The 25,669-nt window shown below is 43.8% G+C and overlaps 1 long non-coding RNA gene across 19 annotated transcripts; it reads right to left on the bottom strand.

The window, feature by feature from the left end:
* Positions 1 to 419: 419 nt before the first annotated feature.
* LOC123149435 (uncharacterized) lies at positions 420 to 20,125 on the bottom strand. 19 transcript variants are annotated; one of them, XR_006474654.1, is made up of 12 exons: positions 19,819 to 20,125; positions 19,213 to 19,347; positions 18,905 to 18,997; positions 17,576 to 18,770; positions 11,517 to 11,636; positions 11,244 to 11,398; positions 10,015 to 10,148; positions 9,850 to 9,940; positions 7,105 to 7,245; positions 6,548 to 6,633; positions 5,747 to 5,818; positions 420 to 5,678 (listed from the first exon to the last, which is right to left on the bottom strand). It is a non-coding gene; the product is annotated as an uncharacterized lncRNA (long non-coding RNA). The 19 variants fall into 19 exon arrangements; XR_006474655.1 differs by having other exon boundaries at positions 7,147 to 7,245; XR_006474645.1 differs by having other exon boundaries at positions 420 to 884; positions 1,013 to 5,678; positions 6,548 to 9,940.
* Positions 20,126 to 25,669: the final 5,544 nt, after the last annotated feature.

Raw genomic sequence — 25,669 nt, 5'->3', positions numbered from 1 at the left:
CCTTTTTTTTTAAATGCAACTAAGTTCAGATAAGTATGATTTCCGTGGACGACAAAGGAGAAGTGGGTTGACACATTTTACTATACACTGCGCTAGCGGGTTATTTCTGTCGATATTCAGCCACCTTGGGTAATGAATATATGTGAGTTTTCTTTTTCTTTTTTGGCAAAGTTCTTTGCTTCTATCGAGGTTTTACGACGTGCACAAATGTACATGGCACATGGTAGACACATACGACGCGTGGCTTCGCAAAACCGAAAACAGCCGGACCGGAGCTGATTAGGAAAACGGAGGTTGGACGCTCAACCAAACAAAACATGTATTCGGTGAGAAAACATTGGAAACAAAACATGTATTCAGTGAGAAAACATTGGAAACCGGTGCTTCTCTTTACCAGAACGAATACGTTACCGGAGAGCGAACCAAACACACGTCGATAGTATTAATATGACAATGACATTGTACCTGTACATACATGTAACAAACGAAAGTGAAACGGCTGAAATGAACAAATAATAGGAAATATTAGTTCACCTGATGGTCATACATAGTCAACCAGTTCTTAGTACATGTGTAACCTACATGACCACATTAATGTTATTACAAATCAAATGACAGCTGGCAGGCTGCTGCACAGACAACTGAATGCATGGACTGACGTTATGGTTCTTTCAGGCAATTGCCCTGCTGTGGAAGACACAAAACTGTCTTGAGAGCTTGGTCCTCATTTTCTTCAGTCAAAGAGATGTAGCTCCGTCATATTCATCAGGAAACTATTTGAGTGCAGACAATGACACATCCAAACTTTGTTCTCATTTAGTGTATCCAAGACTGTAAGTAAATATACTAACTATAGAGAGTGCGTAGTCTGCCACTGTATGATCCTACAAATATGCTTACATATTAGAAATAATTGCATGTACAAACAGAATATGGCCGTCAAACTAAATGTTTCAGAGCAAGGAGCATTATGTGAGTATGCACCCTGTATAAACAAAAGCCAAAACAATACCTAGCAGCAGCAGAGGAAAATCAAACATGAAAAGGCAGAGGTCATAGTCCAGGCACCATCATTGGAGGGGACGAAAAAAGGGACAGAGACAAAGGAAAACCAAGGTTAGTAACAGATTGTTAAAGGTAAATTTGATACAAAATATTGCACCTATAAGCAAATACAACAGTCAATTCCTCAAAAAACAACACTCAATTCATCAAGCAATAAAACCTAGTGGACACTTTCAGAAGCATAAATCACATACTCCCTCCGTTTATAAGACGTTTCAGAGCTGGCATTGGACTGTTTTGGGTGCTGTCTAAACTGTCTAAAACGTCTTATAAAAGTGAAGAGAGGGAGTATTAAAGAAGATAGAATCACCAGTGCAGCAGTGCCAGTGTACTATCTAAAAGTGTGTTGATGCTCAGAATGTAGAAGAATTCCGGCACATAAAAAGGAAAGGACAACACTTACACTAGATAAATAGATGACTTTTTAAGTTCTAGGGACACTATTTGATTACATCGAATTTGTCAACTCAAGCACTAGAAATGCCAAATGGTGTCAGTCAACTTGACCGCATATCACCAGTTCATGCAATAATAGATTCATAGACCCATGAGAAAATTCAGAACTGCATCTTCTAGAAAAACAATATGCCATGCACACAACTAGAACTAAAACAACATATGCATTAGCATAAATAAGCATCGATTTGCTCGAGGAAATAACTAAATAGCACTCCCTCTGTCCCAAAATATAGTACATATTAGATTTTTTTTAAGTCAAACCTTGTAAACTTTGACCAAATATACAGAAACAAATTATCAACATCCAAAATACGAAATAAAAAGCAATTGATTCATCATGAAATATATTTTCATGTGATATATATTTGATATATATTTTCATGAAACATATTAGATTTTTCTCAATAATTTGGTCAATGTTTTTGAAGCTTGACTTTCAGGAAAACCAATGTGCACTACATTATGGGACCGAGGGAGTAAGAAAGAAGAAAGGGCAAAGTTGTTGGCAGCATATCAAACAACTACACTGAAATGGCCAGCATACACAGAAAACAAAGTGGTTTCTGGTGGTCAATAGGCATGTTACAGCAGAGTTGGCATTAGCTAAGGGCTTATGGCCAGTAACTAGAAGGAAAAAAGACAGAGCAGTCTTCAAAAAACATACTCCCTCCGTCTGGAACTAATTGTCGCTCAAGCGGATGTATCTAGCACAGAGCAGTCCGGGTATTATTCATAGAAGAATGTGAAATCAGTTACATGCCACTACTTCAATCTACCAAGGCACACAACCATGGCTGTCAATATAAGCTACAAGTTAAAAACAAATGCTCGAAGAACTTCTGAAATAAATACACAGGAGAAAGTAAGGAACACGTCCTTTGCCATACAGAAAACTTTCATAGCATGTCAAAGCATTAACAACAAAATTAGCACATCTTTAACTGATATACCACTGCAGACCACACACATGAATACCCCCTCCTTGATGTGTAACGCGCAGTCAAACATTTCTAGTTTAGACCATCGATGTATAAAATAGTCATGACTGCCCACATTAATTTATCATTTCATATAATAGCAATTAGTAGAAGGGGAGCCTTGGCGCAGTGGTAAAGCTGCTGCCTTGTGACCATGAGGTCATGGGTTCAAGTCCTGGAAACAGCCTCTTACAGAAATGTAGGGAAAGGCTGCGTACTATAGACCCAAAGTGGTCGGACCCTTCCCTGGACCCTGCGCAAGCGGGAGCTACATGCACCAGGTTGCCCTTTTTTTTTATATAATAGCAATTAGTGGTTGTGAGGCTATCAAAATAATACCACGGAGACCATGGCAGTGTAGAAAACAAAAGGTTCAGTATTTAAATATTTAGGGAATAGCTGAGATTTGAGTTTCAAGCTTAAAATATAACAAATAAAAACATGTCATGTGTCAAAATTTCAGTTGTTAAAGCATATTTACATGGATCAAACCTACTCTTACAAAAAGTAAACTAAGCCTGACATTAGAAAAAGTTGTCTTATCAAATCAACCTAAAAGCTATTTAACCATGCATTACAGAAAACGCTCTATCAGGCCACCGTCTACAATGTTGACTAATTGTACAGAATTAACTCACGAAAAGCAAGATGGCAGCAATGGAAGTAAATTGCATTGCTTCACATACACCAAGTGAAACTGAAATGAGTAAGGGAACCAAATTCAGTAGTCTGAACAGATGTAAGAGGGATGGAGCCTACTTTTTTACCTCACCTACTTCTGGCCAACCCTCCTCCCGTGAAGAAAATTAAGTGGCATGCACCTTAAACTTCGAGCAAGCAAAAGTAAGGAGTCAGCCTGAAACGTCTATACCAAACCTGTTGTGACACATAATGGAGTACTGAGTTGCATTTTCTATCCGATAACAAACAATTCAAGGCAGTCCAAACCAATAGAACATAGCCTACACACTACACAACAGGCACAAACTGATCAGAAACCAAAGAAGAGCACCAAGCAAGAAACATCTTTAAAAATATACTTGAGTTATTAATTGCTAATGCAAAAAAATCCCTCAACACAACTCTAAAGTATGTAGCCACTCCGCCAAGACAAAGCCCAACCATGCCCCAACCCACAATGCTGACATCCTTGCTCGTAAACACCAGAAAACACAATTTCTACGACATTTTGACCTGAGTAGAATTATGAGAAAAGTGTGACCAATGATTTACACGGAAAAATAATTTTAGTGATATGGCAGCGAGAGTGTGCAGAACCATTCATATGGTATAAAGACTTAACTTGAGCAAAATATGCATCAAGAACAATCCTAGAAGATACATAGTACTCCCTCTGTAAACTAATATAAGAGTGTTTAGATTACTACTTTAGTATTCTAAACGCTCTTATATTAGTTTACGGAGGTAGTACAATTTTCTGGTCAGTAAAAAACTAATAATGGTACCAGCCTCTTCATATTTTCACTACACAATGCCACGATTCAGAGTTTTTTGTATCACGAGAAAGTTTCTAGCATCGCACTTCATTTTGCCACAATCTCCTTGAATGATGATATAGCCTACATGCATCAGAGGAGCAACCATTATTGGTGATAGAAAACAAAAATTATATCAAATAACTATTGTTCAGAAATCATTTGATAGTTCGCTGCTATTAAGTTAGCTGAATGCAAGCAAACTATACGGAATCAAGGTTCTGCTTTGGTCCATCTCAAGAAATGCATGTGTCAATCAGGAAAAGATAAGCACTGCCAAGTTACAGTGCTCTGTAGAATGCATTTTCCATTGGGATACAGAGGTACATAGAAAATATATGGTGTGAGCTTGTGTTAACATAAATCTGCAAAACACCACATATTTGCAGGACATAAAAAAGGTAATTATGTGTTCAGTCAACCAATATGGATCACGCAATTGGAAGTGCAATATCCAGTGTACACTTCAATCGCTTACTGGAGACTTCTTCACAGCAAATGATCTAGCGGCGGAGGGTCGAAATTTAGATGCCATACAGTTCATTTCATTGGAAGGGTGAGATACACAAATCCTATCAAGCATAGGCGTGTTCCAAAATCCAAATTTTCACACTGAATTGTCTATTTCTGTTCAGTAAATAAAGATGTTCAAGGCATGTTAACCTTTTCTGCATTCATGTTCATTAAATCCCAGTGCAAAATTAGGAGTACGAAACGACTAAATCTTAAGAATAGCAACCTTAGATATTGATTTCACGGATATTAACATTACAGCTAAGACCTCATTATCAATTCAGTAAGAGTAAACAATACATAGTATTTCTTTCTGTATATCAAGATACAGAATAGAAGGATGCATGCCCCTAACCGATGGATAACACTGAGCAAACCTGTGTGTTCATCCTGAAGTGATATGCTGGATAATATAACTGTGTGTGTTCTGAGAGGGGAACTTAGACGCTGAGTTTTATGACGTAGCAATCATTTATGATGTACTAATATTGTTGTGGTAACTATGTACTTGTGTGCCAAATTCTTTTGGCATTTGTACTGCTATTGTTATGCTCATGTAAGGTCGCCTTTTACTCTTTGTGAACCTCGACAATGTCTTGCTATCCTAAGCTCGGAGAACTCTGCAAGTTCAGAGATAGAAACTTCTAGATCTTCCATTGTTATTAGTCTTATACTAATTAAGCCTTGATATTTACTGCACAGCAACGCACTAAATCAAGCAGCAATGACCATTCAGCATAGAAAAGAGAAGATTGATGTTTATTGTCATATGATTGAAGAGCAATATCTACAGGCATTTTTTCCTTCTGAAAATTTCACACGACAACAGTCTCGCAAAGCCAGCACTGATTAAACCAGTTGATCAACAAACAACACTTCAGAATGTGTTGTTGAGTTTCTTAAATTTGCACGGTGAGAAGAGGTAATTGAATTGTAGCAAAGAAATTTGGAAATGTGAGGATTTCTTACTGCTTTTTGTCAACCAAGGCCGAAGGAAGAGGCCACAGGGGAACTGGATCTCGCCGTCGTGGGACGAACGACGCTAGATCAGGTGCTGGCAGGGAAGAGGTCGTGGTTGCACTCTACAACTCCGAACAGGCGAACTCCTGCAGCGTTTCCCGAGCATCGGACGACGTCCTCGCACTCGCTGCTAATCTTTGCCGCAGTTCTGCAAAATGAACATTAAACTAGACCAATGGATGTGTTATATTAATTCTCAAGATCTGATTAACTCACAGTAATGATGTGACAATTTTCTGTATGTCGATAATCCCTAATGCGTGTTCTGCGAAATCTTCACTGCAGAGACTGGTAAAGGAAACACATGAATTAATCTAAGCTAAATCTAGTGCATCTTTGTCACCAATTTAAGTTTTCAGAATAGCTAGATCACATTTTTAAGATTTCAGAATAGGTCTATCGCACGTTTATAGCATACAAGGCACTGAAGACTGCGCTTTTTTTAATTCTGCAGTACAGAGCAGAGTAAACTAAACAGGGGAATGGTCTAAAATGGAAGATAAATTCCCAGCATTTTGGTATTTCAGAATAGTTGTATGATAATTCCTTATACGTATAAATCACCAGTTCTTGTTCGGCAAATCTTCAGTAGAGAACAGCTAAAGTGAACACATGAATCAATCCAAGGGTAAACTTGCCATATATTCGCTACCAATTTCTGTTTTAAGGACAGTTGTATCACATTTTGCACACGCGAAAAGGTAGTAATGGCTATGTCATATGAGTTCTCACTGCTTGACTACTTCACAGTAATTATGTTAACATTATTTTGGTGAAATTTTGACTATAAAACAGGGTAAAGGAAACACATGGATCAATCTAAGTTAAATCGATTGCATCTTTGCAACCAATTTAAGTTTGTAGAATATAGTTTAATTGCAAATTATAGTACTAAAAGTCTAGAAGCTCAAGCCATTTGTTTCAGGCTTTCAACCTCCAACATTACCGTTGAAGATACATAGTGATTTGTGTCTATATTAGAAAGAAAGTAACCACAAATATCGAAGTGAATATTACCTCAAAAGTTGCATATCTAAGCACCGAAGGATGTGCCTTCCACATTGTCACTGGTTCGAGAATCCTAAGATATATATGCACATTGTCTGAAATCAAAGGCAGGAAGAAAATGCAGTTAAGAACATTTTTTTTTCATTCTTGCTGGACACAACAAAATTTGAGAGAGTATCTCCATAAAATTTGAAGAGCTCAAAGTAGAAACTATTTAAATAATGCATGATTTAACTTGAAATTTTAGTTCATTTATTTGAACTAAGGAGGGCCAGATGATGGCTTTAAATTTGCACCCCTACTTACTTGAATCACAACAATAAATATCTTGTCAAGATTTGACATGAATATCGATAGGAACCAATAGCTAGATGATAATAAGAACTTGGCATACATCTTTGCGTGATCTCCTATTCTAATGGTAATCAAAAAGTATTTCCACTATGCAAAGAGAGAAGAGCATGCCACAAATGACCCAGCATAATCGCCTAATATTAGAAAAGATGAAAGATGCAGTAATCAAACAGAAAATTGAACAGAAAGGCACTGGAGTATAGTGTAGCAACCTGATTCTTATACAACCCAATTGTGTAGGTTATATCAATTACCTGTACAAAGCCAATTGTTTGTAGAAAAATCAAAACAGTACTGAGAACAAATGAGCATGCCTTTCCTGTAATCAACATAGATTTCTTGTGTGATCGTGCCTAAAGTAAACCCAATTAATTAGTGTGATTCTTAATGATAAACTTCTCCTATAATTACTGATGTAAAATGGGGTAAGATATAAAAAGACAAACGATAGTAGAGAAAGCCAAATGCTAACTATCTGCACCTTGGAACTACATACATGTACAAAAATTGCTACAGGAAAATAGAAGTAAAGAATGATTCAGGGGGAGAGCTTCGTTTTGCATAGAAACCACCAGCCTCGGTTTGCTCAACATTTTAGTATGTCATTCTCGTGCAACATGTACACTCGACTGAAATCACGATCAATTTGTCTTTTAATATGAAACATTAGTTTGAGAATGTTTATGGGTCTCGTTGGCTCTATAGATTAGAACTAGGCATTTGTACTCCCAAATCTCCCAAAAACTGCTTTATGCAAAAGGAACTTTTTGATAAGTATTCATTTCCCCCCTCTGTTATAAATATATGACATCAGTGATTGATCACTACACCAAATTGAAACCCATCGTAAACTCGCCACAACAGAAGTTTGTCAAATATATCAGGAAATGCAAGAACACCAAGTAGGTTTCTCAAACTGAAATTGCTCAACCTTAAGACATGATTTTTAAAGACCAGGTGTGGCACGCAGCCAAGAATTTCAAGATTTGAGCCATGTACAGTATGGTGGCATTGCTGTAGCTTCCGCCACATGCAACAGTTCTTTATCAAGCAATAACGCTTAGTGTACCAATATTACTCCATATAAAAATCTAATTTAATTTATTAGATGACATCCATATTCTCATGTACATATTTCATAAAGGCATGATGCAGGTCAAACCATCATAATACGAAACCAGAAACTGAACTAAAATCAAGAATGAACTATGATGTATAGGTTACATGATGTAACTAATACAAGGAGCAATTCGCCCAGGAAAGCAGCTAACAGGATGAAGCCATATCTATTTACACGGAGGTAACTGAGCACCAAAGAGTTAGTTAATTAGTGCTAAACTAAAAGTGGACTCAACAAAGTAAAGCACTACACATGATGAATTCTCAAGGTATCTTCCAGCGAGTGTATATTCACAATTACCAATCTGTTGCAGAGCATTTCTTTATCCTAATGCTGGAACCAGCCTTAGATTGAAGTTAATATACTTCAGAATTATCAGCATTCACTTCATTGTTGGGAAAGTATGACTAAAACATACATAAAGGCTACAATACTGAGCAGTAATCTTCCCACTTGTGCACTTAGTTTCCTACTGTCCCATGGTATAGAAATAATGTGAAACGTTCAATGGCACAATATACAGATTTAGGCATGACCGCATGAATATACAGAGATCATAAAATTATGAATAGGAAACTGCACTGGACATCATCGCGGTTCCTAATCCAACTGGATGATGACGATAAGCATCGACAATATCAAATTCGGAAAATAAATCATAAATTTCGGAATCCACAATTTTGAAGGGAAGCAGGACACATATATGATACAAAATCATAATTTGAGGACAGACAAAATAAAGCACAGGGTCATGAGCTAAACGATCGACCAAAGCAGAGGCTGGACCATTGGAGCGACCAAATCGGAGAAGATTAAAGGCTTCTGACCCAAATCACGCAAAGAGGAGAAGGGGAGACGGCCTCGTCCCATAGCTCCTCGTCCATAGCATGGACCATGGCGCCATCTTGACCAGACCACGGCCACAACTGCTGCGCCTGGGCCTCCTTTTGCCCAGGATGGTGAAAGAGGAGGGGGGGAGCGGCTGGGCACCACCGGGAAGGTATAGGGAGGGCATTAAACGGCGGCTGTAGAGCGGCGAGGGATGGATCTGTGTTGGCCGGGGAACGGCCTTCCGCCCTTTCTCTCGGACATCGAACGGCCTTCCGACCGGTGGAGGCGTCTCTCTCCCTCTCTCTCTCTCTCTGAGAAAAGGTGAGATGAGAGATTAGCGGTGGATACTGGGGCCATCTAGAAGGAGGAGAGGTTGGCTTCGGGTCGGATATTTCGGTGACACTGTACCAGATAAGCAAACAGAGACCGGCAAACCAGGGTAAGGCAAAAATCAACAGTGTCTAGCCCCAGTGTACTTCAGGTAACACTCGGAATTTACCCAAGCAGCAGGGCTAGCTTTGATAAATGCCTATAAGATAAAACATCACACTCTAAAGGTCTGCTTATGGGCTAAATGCGAGTTGCACCATCATATACTTCCATCGATGTACAATTCCTACATACAGCACCTAATACTGAGGGTCTGCACCTAGAAGCCATTGACATATGAGATATGACACTATTTGAACACCTACTATAATCAAAGGGTCAGCCTGCACGAGCTAGTCCTAGCTGCAGAACATTGCGAACAATCCAATTTGAGGAAGAATGACCAGACTTCACAAAGGAAAGATGAGATTCGCAGCAACACGATTTGTGGCCAAATTCTTGTTTCAGACGACACAACTGTCCAGATTTACACCATCAACACTCCATGGTATGTCTCTCAATGATTATCCTGGTTTTATGCTCGAGACAACTCTCTACCAATCGAAATAGTAGACAAGGGAAGAACAATAGGAGCCAGGTAGAACCAGGCCATGAACAAACCAACAAATCAACTCACCTTGCAGCCGCCGGCCGCAAGCAGGGGTAGCAACCAGCCTCGGCACAGAGAAGGTACGGGAACCCATTCCACAGGGCAACGCAATCCCCACCTGCGCACGAAATCAATAACTCGTAAGCTCAGAAATCGCCTAAGCATGCAAGCGTGAACTGAGGCAATCCCCACCTGTGCACGAAATCAAGAACCCGATAGCTCAGAAATCGCCTCAGGATGCAAACGTGAACTGAGGCAGGGCACGGCAGGAAGAGCGACCTGGAATATGGACAGAGTCATCCTTGTTGTCTTCTCCCAGCGACTCTCTGAGGCTCATCAAACAGAGGAGCAATCATGTGATATAGGTACAATCAAGGTAGCAGGTTCAAGTTCACTATATAATAGCAAAATCCACATATTGCTAGAGGGTTCAAGACATGACATACTTGCATATTGACATGTAATTGCATTAGCTTAATACTTGTGCGCTTGGTTGGCTAGTAAACAATGCAAAAGGATATGTAAATGCTACAGCGTTTGTGATCTCTAATTTACAACTCGGCGTGCAGCTTGGCTTAGTTAACGTGGCACTAACAGGAGAACTTCGCTTTTATGTTCCTACTTCTTGATGAGCCTCGGAGTCTTGCCTCCAAGGAAACCTTAATTAAAAAGGCAATTTTGTCAGTTAAGTAAAATATCTGGACTGAAGAGAGTAGAGTTACCAGAAAACAAATTCTCAAGCAGAGCACTTTCAGAGGCAGTTGGATAGCATGCAGATCTTTCTGTTACTAGAGGAAAGTTCTGTAGGTGCAACACACAGGAGAAATTGGTGAGCATCTGAAAGCAGACCATGGTTGGCCTCTCATCATTCAATCAGTGCCCACAGCTAAAATATACCAGCGAACTACATCACAGATGATTGTAGAAAATCCTGTGATTTATGAAGTTCAACAATGGGATTACACATGGTTCTTTGAATCTAGGAGATGCTTTATTTTGCTATGGTGATGATTGTTGGAATATATTCAATTTTCTGTCTTATATAATTATGGCTCACACTGTCAGAATTGCTTTATGTATTCTGTCCTCGCATATTATTTTCCCATGGCAACAGAAAAAGGAAAAAAATATGACTACATTGTCTGCACCTTTAAGAAAGTATAAATTAACGGACCATCTGAACATAAAGGACGACCAGAACATCTGAGCGCCTTTGTAACCGACAAAACAATAAAAAGGAAAATTAGAAGCATCTTTTGTTTCTAATTAATACAAAAATGGAGTTTGCTCTGCAATCTCATGTACCAGAGCTGTTCAATCAATTGATAGGAAGGAATGATAAATGCACTAACCACGACAAGTCTAACAAAAAACAGAGAGGAAAGGTGAAGAAGGAAGAGGCAAAGATGGCCTTTGGTTACCTTCACACAAGAGGCAGATGTGCCTTGCCGTGCCAGGACGGGAGGGGAGCATCCAGCAGCGGGGGGTTCCGGCAAGAAAAGACATGGCAGCAGGCTGCTGATTTGCACACCCACCTAGAATGAACTCCATTCAAATCCTTTAAAGCATCCAGTTACTACAACAGACCAAGAGGAAAATAGCCAAATTAGCTCACCCGCTCACCGAAAGGAAGAAATAAAAATCCAGAAACATGAACCTACACTGCAATGGGAGAGTGGATAAGAAACAGAAACCTGTAGCAGCACAAGAAGCCTCTGAAGCAAAAAAAAAAAAAAAAAGGCGGCTGAATGGTGCCCTTGACGGCAAGAGAGGTGGTCTGCCGGCCAGCATCCTCTTCTAGCTCTGCGTGGTGCCTACAAAGCAATTTAACCCCTTCTATAAATAATGAACCATTACAAATGCACCCCCACCCCCACACTAACAACAATTAGAACCCTCTTCTGATAATTAAAAGAACCTATGCTGGCAAATAATATTTCATTATCAAGAGCATGGGCAACCTCTTGTCAGTTGATAGCTTGGCAGGCGCCAAAGATACCTTTCTAGGTTTCCACACAAAACTAAAGTTCCCCGAGATTGATTTCAAACATTTATACAAATATAAATGTGCAGCTTGGTTTGGCCTGTTCCCTTTGAAATAAAAATGCAATACACATCTTAGCATGTATATAGCTGCAAACAGGCAAATTTCATGATCTCGCCCCAAAAGTAACAAAATGCATCGGTCGGATTCATTGCATATACAACAACAAGAAAGCCTTTAGTCCCAAGCAAGTTGGGGTAGGCTAGAGGTGAAACCCATAAGATCTCGCAACCAACTCATGGCTCTGGCACATGGATAGCAAGCTTCCACGCACCCCTGTCCATAGCTAGCTCTTTGTCGATACTCCAATCCTTCAGGTCTCTCTTAACGGACTTCTCCCATGTCAAAATCGGTCGACCCCGCCCTCTCTTGACATTCTCCGCACGCTTTAGCCGTCCGCTATGCACTGAAGCTTCTGGAGGCCTGCGCTGAATATGCCCAAACCATCTCAAACGATGTTGGACAAGCTTCTCCTCAATTGGTGCTACCCCAACTCTATCTCGTATATCATCATTCCGGACTCGATCCTTCCTCGTGTGGCCACACATCCATCTCAACATACGCATCTCCGCCACACCTAACTGTTGAACATGTCGCCTTTTAGTCGGCCAACACTCCGCGCCATACAACATTGCGGGTCGAACCGCCGTCCTGTAGAACTTGCCTTTTAGCTTTTGTGGCACTCTCTTGTCACAGAGAATGCCAGAAGCTTGGCGCCACTTCATCCATCTGGCTTTGATTCGATGGTTCACATCTTCATCAATACCCCCATCCTCCTGCAACATTGACCCCAAATACCGAAAGGTGTCCTTCCGAGGTACCACCTGGCCATCAAGGCTAACCTCCTCCTCCTCACAGCTAGTAGTACTGAAACCGCACATCATGTACTCGGTTTTAGTTCTACTAAGCCTAAACCCTTTCGATTCCAAGGTTGGTCTCCATAACTCTAACTTCCTATTTACCCCCGTCCGACTATCGTCAACTAGCACCACATCATCCGCAAAGAGCATACACCATGGGATATCTCCTTGTATACCCCTTGTAACCTCATCCATCACCAATGCAAAAAGATAAGGGCTCAAAGCTGACCCCTGATGCAGTCCTATCTTAATCGGGAAGTCATCGGTGTCGACATCACTTGTTCGAACACTTGTCACAACATTATTGTACATGTCCTTGATGAGGGTAATGTACTTTGCTGGGACTTTGTGTTTCTCCAAGGCCCACCACATGACATTCCGCGGTATCTTATCATAGGCTTCTCCAAGTCAATGAACACCATATGCAAGTCCTTCTTATGCTCCCTATATCTCTCCATAAGTTGTCGTACCAAGAAAATGGCTTCCATGGTCGACCTCCCAGGCATGAAACCAAACTGATTTTTGGTCACGCTTGTCATTCTTCTTAAGCGGTGCTCAATGACTCTCTCCCATAGCTTCATTGTATGGCTCATCAGCTTAATTCCACGGTAATTAGAACAACTCTGAACATCTCCCTTGTTCTTGAAGATTGGTACTAATATACTCCGTCTCCATTCTTCTGGCATCTTGTTTGCCCGAAAAATGAGGTTGAAAAGCTTGGTTAGCCATACTATCGCTATGTCCCCGAGACCTTTCCACACCTCAATGGGGATACAATCAGAGCCCATCGCCTTGCCTCCTTTCATCCTTTTTAAAGCCTCCTTCACCTCAGACTCCTGGATGCGCCGCACAAAACGCATGCTGGTCTCATCAAAGGAGTCATTCAGTTCAATGGTAGAACTCTCATTCTCCCCATTGAACAGCTTGTCGAAGTACTCCCGCCATCTATGCTTAATCTCTTCGTCCTTCACCAAGAGTTGGCCTGCTCCGTCCTTGATGCATTTGACTTGGCCAATATCCCTCGTCTTCCTCTCCCGGATCTTAGCCATCTTATAGATGTCCCTTTCACCTTCCTTCGTGCCTAACCGTTGGTAGAGGTCCTCATATGCCCGACCCCTTGCTTCACCAACAGCTCGCTTTATGGCCTTCTTCGCCATCTTGTACTTCTCTATGTTGTCTGCACTCCTATCCAGGTATAGGCGTCTGAAGCAATCTTTCTTCTCTTTAAGCGCCTTCTGGACATCATCATTCCACCACCAGGTATCCTTATCTTCGCTTCTCCTTCCCTGGACACTCCAAACTCCTCCGAGGCCACCTTACGAATGCAAGTCGCCATCTTCATCCACACATTGTCCGCATCCCCTCCTTCCTCCCAAGGGCCCTCCTTAAATACCCTCTCCTTGAACACCTGAGCTACCTCCCCCTTGAGCTTCCACCACTTCGTTCTAGCGACCTTGGCACGCTTATCCCGCTGGACACGAATCCGAAAGCGGAAGTCAGCAACCACCAGCTTATGCTGGGGTACAACACTCTCCCCAGGTATCACCTTACAGTCTAGGCACGCACGCCTACCTTCTCTTCTCGAGAGGATGAAATCAATCTGGCTAGAGTGTTGGCCACTACTAAAAGTCACCAGATGTGATTCTCTCATTCTAAAGAGGGTGTTAGCTACAATCATGTTGTAGGCTAGAGCAAAGCTTAAGACATCTTCTCCTTCTTAATTCCTGATGCCATAGCCAAAGCCCCCATGCGCCCCTTCAAAACCTGTGTTAGATGTACCCACGTGGCCATTGAGGTCTCCTCCTATGAAGAGCTTCTCACCAATCGGTACACTCCTAACCATGTCTTCCAAGCCTTCCCAGAACTCCCTCTTGGTGTTCTCATTGTGGCCTACTTACGGGGCATATGCGCTAATAACATTGAGAACCAAGTCCTCAGCTAGCAGCTTGACCAGGATAATCCGGTCCCCACGTCTCCTGACGTCTACCACTCCATACTTGAGGCTCTTGTTGATCAAGATGCCTACGCCATTTCTGTTTGCAGCCGTCCCCGTGTACCACAGCTTGAAGCCGGTATCCTCCACCTCCTTCGCCTTCTGTCCTCTCCATTTGGTTTCTTGGACGCAAAGGATATCAACACCTCTCCTCACTGCTGCATCAACTAGCTCCCGAAGCTTCCCTGTCAGAGACCCTACGTTCCAGCTACCTAAGCGAACCCTCCTAGGCTCGGCTAGCTTCCTTACCCTTCGCGCTCGTCGAGTCCAATGCGAAGACCCTTGCTCATTTTCCACTACATCCGGGCGCCGATGTAGCGCGCTACTAAGGATGCGACGACCCGATCCTCGCTCACTTGCCACCGTATCCGGATCAAGATACGGCGCGCCACTTGGGGGGTGACGGCCCGGCCCTTGCCCATTTTCCACCACACCCGGGTTCCGATGTGGCGCGTGGCTGAGAGGGTTACGCCCCAACGAAAATCTTTTGGGTTTCATCTCCATAAGAGTGGCTGAGTTTTTACGTTGGCTCGCCAAGCCTATCACAACCCTCCTCCTTTACCCGGGCTTGGGACCGGCTATGTTGAGACAACATAGGCGGAGTTGGATTCATTGCATATAAAGGATATAATTTCACACTTAATAGAACACAGCTGGGATAGTCAATGATCAGAGAGGATGGAATGCTTTGACCAAGGTTGACCGAAATCTTGGGACGGACACGAGGACGATCTAGAGCTTTCCACCAAATCCACCTATTCCTGAGCACCTCACCACCGGCGTCCACCTCACTTCCACCTGGGGGCAACCTACCAATCCTCTAGGGGCAGATCCCGTTTGCGCTTGGATCAACTGGAATCCAAATCACAGATAGCTTCCTACTCTGCTTAATTCGGGGGTGAGGACTAAGGATTTGTCTTCCGGTTGGCATTCACTGGCAAGAGCGAACAATTCGGGGCGGTTCAGGGTAGCCCATTAGTGAACCTGCCCACCTCTGGTTGTATTCCCAGTCAGAGTCTGGCAGCAGGACCAGCATTTGACTGTACACCACAGTTGAGGGAGATGGCTGGCGGAGGGAAAATGTGTGGACATCGGAGGCAGTATGGAAGGGTCAAGGAGTTGCAGGAAAAGGGAAGGTTGCCGATGAAGAAGTTAGAACGAAATTCAGGAAGCTTAACTAGGCAGCAGGAGAGGATGAGAAACATGGTGTGCCAGATGACGAGGATGATAAAGATGAGCAAAAAACCTTCTCCTCATTGGTAAGATCCTGTCTCCTAATCATCTCCAATTACAGACAATTAAAAGCACTGAAAAAGCAGGGCACACGCCACGCCCGTGACAAATCTCGTCCAAATTTTGCGCGAGCCAACCAATTCGATGTTTTGAATGGCTAAAGAAGAGGTGTTTACTCCTCTTACCAATTGAGGTTTCGCTTAACTTTTTGACTAGGGCTTCAGAAAAGTCCTTATGTTGCCTTCTTGTAGAAACCATTGTGTCTCGATTTTGCTAAATCTTGCAATAATTCATTCTCCTATAACACATACATTAGAGCATAACATGCCAAGGGGAGGCAATAGGACGCATGTAGTTTTAGTACAGTAAATGGTCTTGTACATATACCCAGCAATCTCATGCTGACGTTTAAACTCAAATTCAGACAATTTATGCAACATGATAACTGCAGATTATATTTGAAAAAAATTGTGTGAAATCCTTCATCAAAGCATATTCGGGCTGCAGTTTGAAATTCTTTTCAGAACGAAACACTGTGTGATTGAAACATACTCTAGGCTTCTGCGCTTCAAGGACTATTTATCAATTCAAATAAACAAAAGAACTATGGTTATAATTTTAGTAGGGAAATTCTGTCTTGGAAATAGAATCGTCGACACCTCTGATCTCCTGTAGATACTATGCACTTCCTGTAAAAGCTTCATTTGCACTGGACAAAGGGAGAACAATCCATTTCCATCGCCGGCCAGCTATCAAGGTATTCTATTTGTATCATAAAAAATGCAGTAGGAACTTCAGTTTTAAAAGACAACATAATCTTTTAAAAAAAGTTGTCCTCGGTTACCCTAAACTGGGCCCGCAAGTTTGTAAATGCAATGTAAATTACTGCTTTTAGAAGAAAAACAGGTTGAACAATGTAGGCTGCATTGAAATCCTAATTTTCCTCTTTCCGCCAAAAAAGTACTTTGTTGTTGGAAACAACATGGAAGAGTAACAGTTATAAGAAAAAGGGACCCTGGAATCAATAATTAGCTAGAAGGTTCCATGATTTTTATTGAGAATTGGTATACTCGACTGTATGAAATACATAGAACTATTAGGGAAATGTAGATCTGAGAGAAAAACCCTTGAGAGTCTTGTTTACTCAAGTGAAGCAACCAATAGATTATATGCAAAATGAATGGCTAGTCAGCAAGTGAATGGTATAATGCACAACGAATGGACAAACAATACCTATGCATTTTTTGAAACGTTGTGATTCCAAAGAATCAGGCTCTTAAGGATGCTTATAGTATGTCAATTTTGGTACTCAACTTAGATGAATAATCATACTGCCATAAAAATAATGATACTATGTCAAATCAGATCATCTTTCATCTATCTATGATAAAGTTTAATTTGAACAGAGAATTTAGTAGTATCATAACTATTTCTAAGTTATTAATGCTCATGGATAAGTGTAAGCATACAGAATAACAATACTTATTCAATTGTGAAAGCTACCAACAAAAATCTACCAGCCACTGATACTCAAAAACTGATCGTGGTTAACAATCACTGAAGGTTCCAGAAAGAAACAATCAAATCCATCAATGAATACTCAATCAATCATGCAATGCTCACCTTCTATTGTGCTTATGGCCACCTGTCACCCACAATTGGCCACCTCTGAGGGCCCATCAACATGGAGCAATGAAAGGACAATGGCGCATAGCTGCATCGGCAACAACTGCCACCAGGCATCTCCTTGAATGCCGCTGAGGAAACTTAGCAGAGCAATTAAACGGCTGATGGTGAAAGTCATCACTAAAACCAGATTCAAAAAAATCACAAGTCCAGATGCCTATTCTGGAACATACATGATGCAAAAGATTCCCATGGGATAAACAGAAGATTTTAGGGACATGATGTAAAGTTGTCAGTAATATGAGCTTGACTAAAGAGTTATTGTACAAACATGACTATGAAGCAGGAGCATCATTTGTAAGAATGACATGAAGGCAATTCAAACGCCAGCCACGGGTGTATTTTTTATCTTCTGAAGGTATGCACAAGGAAGAGAAAAAACAAAAAGGACATTCTGTTGTCATCAATTTAAATCAATCTAAAAGGAAGACATGTAAATCCCTGGATAAACTTACTGATTAGTTTAGGAACCAGTTGAACTAAGCAGTGTTCATAACTTTATATGTTCTCTGTGCTATATACACATAAGTTCAGAACTCTATTTTAACGCACGGCTTATGACATTAGCTAGTTCACACTGTAACATCGGGTGTTCATTTAATTCACAAACTGTACTATCTAATGAAAGATTTTTCATATCTAACATTTTATTATTGAACATCCGCATTCAGACTGACAAATGAATTACCATAAAATCTCATTTTTCACATACAGAATCCTGAAACAGCAGACTCTTATCCATCCCAATCCTTGAATCTTGACCCAAAACTATTGAACAAAATAAAGGAAAACAAATCTGCAACCAAATCCTATTGTTTGCTCATGAACAAACAAAACAGTATTAATTTCATGTGTTGTAAGTTCAAATCTAAACAGGAAGGCAGGCAGAGCCACAAAACAACATCACAATCATTGCTGCTTGTGAGGACATACTGAACTGAGCAAGAACATCTGGGAATGAAGTGGAGTTACCATGCGATCAATCGACAGCAAAGAGCCGCCGCTGCTGGCAAAAACAACGATGCGGCAGAGAAGCCAGATGGCAGCCATAATAGTGAGAGCAAGGCCAAGACCGCCACCATTGCGCTCCATCTTCACCTCCTCCTCTTGAGGGCTTGTAGTAGCAGTTCATCTATACCGTGAAAGCACACAATTCTTGAGTCCATCTGAATCAAGTCAACTAACCAAAAAAGGAGAGAAAAAATCCCTATTCATCATTAATAGCTAATGTTTGAGCAACTTATAGTGGATGCAAGAAATACTTACGACATAGGTGATGATGGCCCTGCCAGCAATTCTGCATTGGAAGCGTGTGTGAGGAACGTCGCTGCCATTTAATAGCTTGACTAATTCATCACCCTGAAAAGACACACAGGCAAAATGATGGTAACAAATGCGAGGCATATATCTCTGTGGTGAAGTCGAACTGAAGAATCAAGCATTCAGATTAAATAGTATAAGCAGACTCCAATCGGTAAGTTAAAATTTTAAGAATATAATCATCTACTTGACACAATGTCAGAGCAGAGCAAGTGCAAAGTAAGGTAGAGAAAAAAGAAGAACAGAGAGGCTACCTGAAGCCTGAGGCAGCTGGAGCATGGTGGCGGCTGTCGGCATGCATGAGTTAACATTTCACAACATCAGAGAAGGGCACACAAGGTCCTGGCTGAGGCCGAAGGAATCCGGCGGCAAATGACGGATACACCTGTCTGGGTAATCATAGTTGTTCATATAGGTCAACGTTAACTACTTATCTTTTTAGGGGTTAATTTTTTTCTGCTAATCATGCTGTACTGACCAGTAAAATATATGCTAATGGTCTTCCTGGTTAAGACCTAATCAAGTGATAATTTTGTGCTCCATTTATTGGTTCTGCCCGGTTAATACTAATGATTATGTTAGTTAAAGTTAATGCTCAAGTTAAACTCTAATAGTCTCTGTTAGAGCTAATTAATCATGTTTAGGAATAAATTGTTTCCGCTTGAATGTTCTTAATCCGAATTAAGTTCATGATAAATTGGCACCGTTGGGCTCCAACAGAATGTAGAAGGACGGGAATTGCACGACATTTGACGAAACCCTAAAAGTTTTCCCCAATTTCTAAACCCTAACCTTAGTTTTCCCCCAAAATCCCGAACCCGAATGAAAATTCACCAGAGCAGAGGGCTCGGGATGCTCACCTACGCTCGTCGCGTCGATGGTTTCCGCACAACCCGCAACCTTTACAGACAGAGACGCGAAGGGCGGCCTTGCCATTCACGTCGTCGTCAGCTTCCTCAAGTACGGCGCCGCGCCACCGCCATCTCCCGACCGCTCCGCACCTCAAGCCCATGCGCGTGCAACGTGGTCGGCGCCGTTCGACGGAGCAGCGCGCGGTGCGAGTCCGCTGCACGCTCCTCCGGCCAACGGAGCCGCGCCGCCGCCATGGGGTCCCGTGCGCCGCGCCGCGCCGCCACGCTGTCGCGTCACGGACGGAAAAATCGGGACGTAAAGAAAATGGCCTTGGGCTCACTTGTGTTCCGCGTTGGGGCGACCACGGCCGTTGGATTTGATCAAACGGCTGGGATGAGCTCGGGGAGAGGCTATAGTGCTATACGTCCTCTGTGCGAGTAAGAGCATCCTAGCGGACCCCGCAAAATCCCCACCCGCATAAGCCGTTTACATTTCAACGAAGATCTCGTTTACAGATCGAAAACGTGCGCGGGAGAACAGAAACCGTATATGAAACTGCATAATTTGAAGAAAAAAAGTTTCGCTCGAGAAATTGCAACCATAGTAGTTCATCACATACTGCATATACTACATGATCAAAGATTAATTCATTACAAACACTAGTTCTTACTACATACTACATTCACTACTAGTACTAAGGGCATCTCCAGCCGCGCCCCCAGGAAGGCCTCCCCAGGCGATTTTTTCGCGCCGGCGCCAAAAAAACGGCCCAGTCGCGCCCCCAGGAGCCCGATTTTCGCCGGCTTGGGCCGAAAACAGCGTCGGCGGACCCAGGCCGAACCCGGCGCGCTGGGGGGCGCCCGGGGCGCCGGGGCGAACTGTTTTGGCGCGAAACAGCCGCGGGCCCGCCGCGTCAGCGACTCTACCCTCTTCTCGCCCCTTCGTCGTCCTCATCGCCTCGTTTCCCGCGGCGAATCAATGCCAAAGCTGCCGCGCTGCCGCGCCGGTCAGCCTGCGCAATTGATGCTCACGGGCGGCGCAGTGAAGGCCGGATGACGCGCGTCCCTCGCCCTCCCTCGCCCGCCACGCATGCTCACGGCGGCTCGCACACGGGGCGGCGCCTCGGGCTATATAAGACGCGCCCCAGCGCACTCGGCGACTCGTGCTCTCTCGCCGTCGCCGTTCCTCCCTCTCCTCTCTCGTCGTCGTCGTTCCTCCCTCTCCTCTCTCTCGCCGTCTCCAGAACCCATGGCCGAGCGCTTCCCAGGCGAACGGCTTCGGCCGCCGCCATCTCCACGAGCACGAGGCTCGCCTCCTTTTCGAGGCCGAGTACCCAGTCCCGCCGGACATGCGGGTGCCCGGGGCTTGGAGGATCAGCGTCGGCGGCGTGCCGGTGCCACCACCACCCACCGGGGCGGCGCGGCGTGCGGAGATCGGCATGTAAACCGCGTGGGCGGGCGGCGAGGCGGGCGGCGAGGGAGACGGCGGGGGTAGCCCGCACAAGTTTTTTTTCTTTTTTTGTAAAATATGTTTAAGTTTGAACGAACTCGCCGATGTTTGCGTTAAATTTCAGTCCTGTTTGCGCCGTATTTGAATTTTTTAAAAACACGTGGGCGCCGTGACTGGGGGGGCATCACGCCCCCAGTGCGCGGTTTTGCGCCGGCGCGCCCCCAAGGGGCGATTTTTTGCCCCTCCTGGGGGGCCAACGGCTGGAGATGCCCTAAGGGGGGTGGGGATCTCACGGCGGCGAGCTCGCGGCCATGGACGACGTGGTGGAGGAGCTCAATCCTCCTCGTCGGAGCTGCTGAGATCGATGTACTTCTTCCTCTGCTCCTCGCGGATGCGCCGCCACTCATCGTCCTTCTCCTTGGCAGCAAGGTTCGTCGCGACCGCCTGCTGGAGCACGAGGGCTTCGAGCTCCTCGTCGTGGCACCGGCGCTCTGCCTCCTCGCGCAAGATGCGTTCGGCAATGGCGGCCGCGACCGCGTCGACATCGGCTACGAAGTCCTCGGGCCCGACGACGCCGTGGCGCACGATCTCCTCGGGCTCCTCCGGCTCCTCCGACCACTCCCTCTTCACGGGGAGAAGCCTCGCGCCGGAAGAGGAAGAGCTCGCTGCGCGGGTGAGCCACGCGGCAGACCTCGAGCCGGTGGCGGAGGACCCCGCGACTGAGGAGCCCGCGGCCTGCTGACGGTCGTACTCCTCCGTATCGCAACGGAGGAACCTCGACGGCGGCGAGAGGCCCTGGTTCGTCCACTTCTTGGCCCCGCGCTTCCTCACGACGTCCGAGCGGACACGACGCTCGCGCTCGGGTTCGCGGCGACCGCCGAAGCAGGCCGCGGTAAAAAATTTACGGGCCGGATGAGTATACGGGCTCTGTTCTGGCTAGAAAATTGGGCCGAACCCGTATACTCGCCGGACTTATGCGGGTTTGCGAGATTTATAGGGTCTGCTAGAGATGCTCTAAGGCCCTCCACTATGGAGGCCAAAAGCGGTGCAAAATCCACTTTTGGTTTATTTGGCACCGATGCCCTCCATACTCCAGCAGATGCCATAACAAAATTCAGGGAACCAAAGCAAGTAGCTGTTCCGACGCGCAGCCGGTGCCAAATGTAGAAAGCAATAAACAATCAGCTCATGGCCCACTGCAGAGATCTAACTAGGCCGAGGAAACTCACGTGAATAGAGCATCCGGGTCCCTTTTTTGTCAGACTACTAATGCAACATTGCGAGACCGGTGCCAAATAAAATCTTCAGGGCATCGCTGCCCAGCCGGTAGTATTTTAATGCATTGGGCATCAGTTACATAGTGGAAGGCCTAAATTGCTTAAAACCACCATATTTGTGGCTAGGCTACTCCTCTACCACTTTTTTGCCGAAAACCACAAAAAACCACCAACCCTACAACAAGTGAGAAACACATCGCACTAATTCGAAACTGAGCCGCGTCTAACAATGGAACTGACGAGTGAGACCCACATGTCAAGCTGATTTGGCATGCCTACATGGACAATATGCTTAGGTGGAAGATAGGCCCACCAGTCAATCTCTCATATTTTTTCACTTTTTTTCTTCTTCCCCCACATTCAGCGCCATGCTCAGCTTCCCCTGCATGCCTGACCTGCCGCTCCTCTGGCTTTCCCCGTGCGGCAGAGTGGGCAGTCACGGCGCCGCCACTACCCATGTCGCGTTGTTCAAGGTCCACCACCGCTTGCTGCTGCTCCCGCTACCTCTTGGCTCTTGTTGTTGCCTGTTAGGACCGAGAGTATATCGACCAAAGGGGGGTGAATGGGAGATTAATAAATTCTTTTGAATGTTTTGAAACCGACCCCAATGACAGCAGCGGAAAAGTGTAAAGAAGGAAATGGGCTGAATCAATCTTCTTCTTTGAAGCATATTCTTCGATGAAAGCATTGATAACAGTACTAGCTTGGGAAATCACAGGTTTAACTATGATGAGAGTAATGCAATAGGCAAACAGATGCAATAAAATGAGACACAACATGATGTGCACAGATAAATAATACAATTGAATGATTTCACATGTAAATGTCAATTAACGCATAATTAGGATGTGCATATAATGTGTAATTTGATTGTGTATGCCTGTTGACACATAGTTGGAGGTAGGAATGCATGTATACCTACGGTAGCATGCATATCATGTGTAGTCTGACGATGGTTGTACAAGAAACTATATTATGTCATCTGACAATGGACGGACGACAAACTCTACTCTGTCCGCAGACAAAGGGTGCATGCATGCATATATACATGTGTTGACATGCATATAATTTGTACTCCAAAGGCGGTTGCGCAATAAATATATACTATGCCCATTGACACACAATTGGAACGTGCATATCAGGTGTAGTACGACAATGTCCACACGAAGAACCTATATTATGCCCATCGGCACGTAGTTGGAAGGGTGCATGCATGCATGCATGTATACATGCCATGCATATCATGTGTAGTCTGAAGACTAGTGCACAACAACATTGTATGCTCATCAACGCACAATTGGGACATGTGTATCTGTACACACGATAAATTTACATTATGCCCATTGACACGTAACTGAAATGATGCATGCATGCAGTACTAGTGTTGACGTGCATATCATGTGTGGAGCAATGATGGATGCACAATGAAGCTACATTATGTCTATTCACACAACCACCATGCTGGAGGTCGCTTCGATGTAAACTATCAAAGTTGAAGATCATTGGTGTTGTAACTGCATGCTCTGCCAACTTGGCATTTGGGCCAAGAGCGGGTATCTACACACTACATAGGCTTTGTCTGACTTGTGCAATTGTAACATCAACACCGATCTCTCTGGACACTAGAACAATATGTATATGTTCCTAAAAAACAATATGTATATTGGTGGAGGGGGATTAAGAGAAATTAAAGACAAAATGGTATAGGAATCATGCTCGAAGATCAAAGAAACATGCAGTGCACTCTAAGTGGATTTTGAGTTTCACTAAATCACATCATGTTTAATTATGTCATGTTTACTTTTTATGTTAAAATTCATGTTTTTCTATTTCGGTAAATCTCTAACATAGTTTGAATCTTAAGTAACGAAATTATATTGTATACAAGGTATATTTAGAAATCAAACCTCCAACATGTCTTGTGAAACATAATCCATACAAAAGATATTAAATTTCATCTAAGACTAGTTATTGTTTGTACGCTGCTACGGGAACAAACAAAAATATAACTTCATGTTAAAGTTGGATGATATTTTAGATACTAAATAAATCTCTTAGATATAACCCTTTATTATTATTTTATTTATAAATGTTAGAAAATAAATGGCATTTAAAATATATTACCTCCGATGAAACTATTTTCTATGTAGAATCCAACAATACAATTTCTATTGTTAGTTATTTATCAAATATAGATCAAATTTACCACACACATTGGAGGAAGTCATGTATATTTAATCGATGACAGTCTACTGATATTTATTAAATAATTATTACATTTCACAAGAGTGCGTGCTACTATGCACCCAAAAATAATTATACATGCAAGACCGTTGGAAGTGAGCTGAAATGGTACATGCATGTCTGGTTTACTGAAGGGTGCATGCATGCATGCATGCATGCGCACATGTGTTCTAGTGTTGCGCAACGTAGCATAAATTCAAAATTTTCCTACGTGTCACCAAGATCTATCTATGGAGTCATCTAGCAACGAGGGAGGAGTGGATCTACATACCCTTGTAGATCGCGCGCGGAAGCGTTCAAGAGAACGGGGTTGATGGAGTCGTACTCGTCGTGATCCAAATCACCGATGATCCTAGCGCCGAACGGACGGCACCTCCGCGTTCAACACACGTACGGAGCAGCGACGTCTCCTCCTTCTTGATCCAGCAAGGGGGAAGGAGAGGTTGATGGAGATCCAGCAGCACGACGGCGTGGTGGTGGAAGTAGCGGGATTCCAACAGGGCTTCCCCAAGCGCTGCGGGAGGAGGGAGATGTGTCATGGAAGGGAGAGGGAGGCGCCAGGGCTTAGGTATGGTTGCCCTCCCTTCCCCCCACTATATATAGGGCCAAGGGAGAGGGGGAGGGCGCAGCCTTGCCCCTTCCTCCAAGGAAGGGTGCGGCCAAGGGGGGGAGGAGTCCATCCTCCCCAAGGCACCTCGAAGGTGCCTTCCCCCTTTAGGACTCTCCCCTCCTCTTGTCCCTTTGGCGCATGGGCCTCTAGGGGCTGGTGCCCTTGGCCCATGTAGGCCAAGGCGCACCCCCTACAGCCTATGTGGCCCCCCGGGGCAGGTGGCCCCACCCGGTGGAACCCCGGGACCCTTCCGGTGGTCCCGGTACAATACCGGTGACC

The sequence above is a fragment of the Triticum aestivum genome, chromosome 7A (assembly GCF_018294505.1).
Source record: "Triticum aestivum cultivar Chinese Spring chromosome 7A, IWGSC CS RefSeq v2.1, whole genome shotgun sequence".
In the NCBI taxonomy this organism is placed as follows: domain Eukaryota; kingdom Viridiplantae; phylum Streptophyta; class Magnoliopsida; order Poales; family Poaceae; genus Triticum; species Triticum aestivum.
The sequence above is the reverse complement of the archived record's forward strand: the minus strand, read 5'-3'. Positions and strand labels throughout refer to the sequence as shown.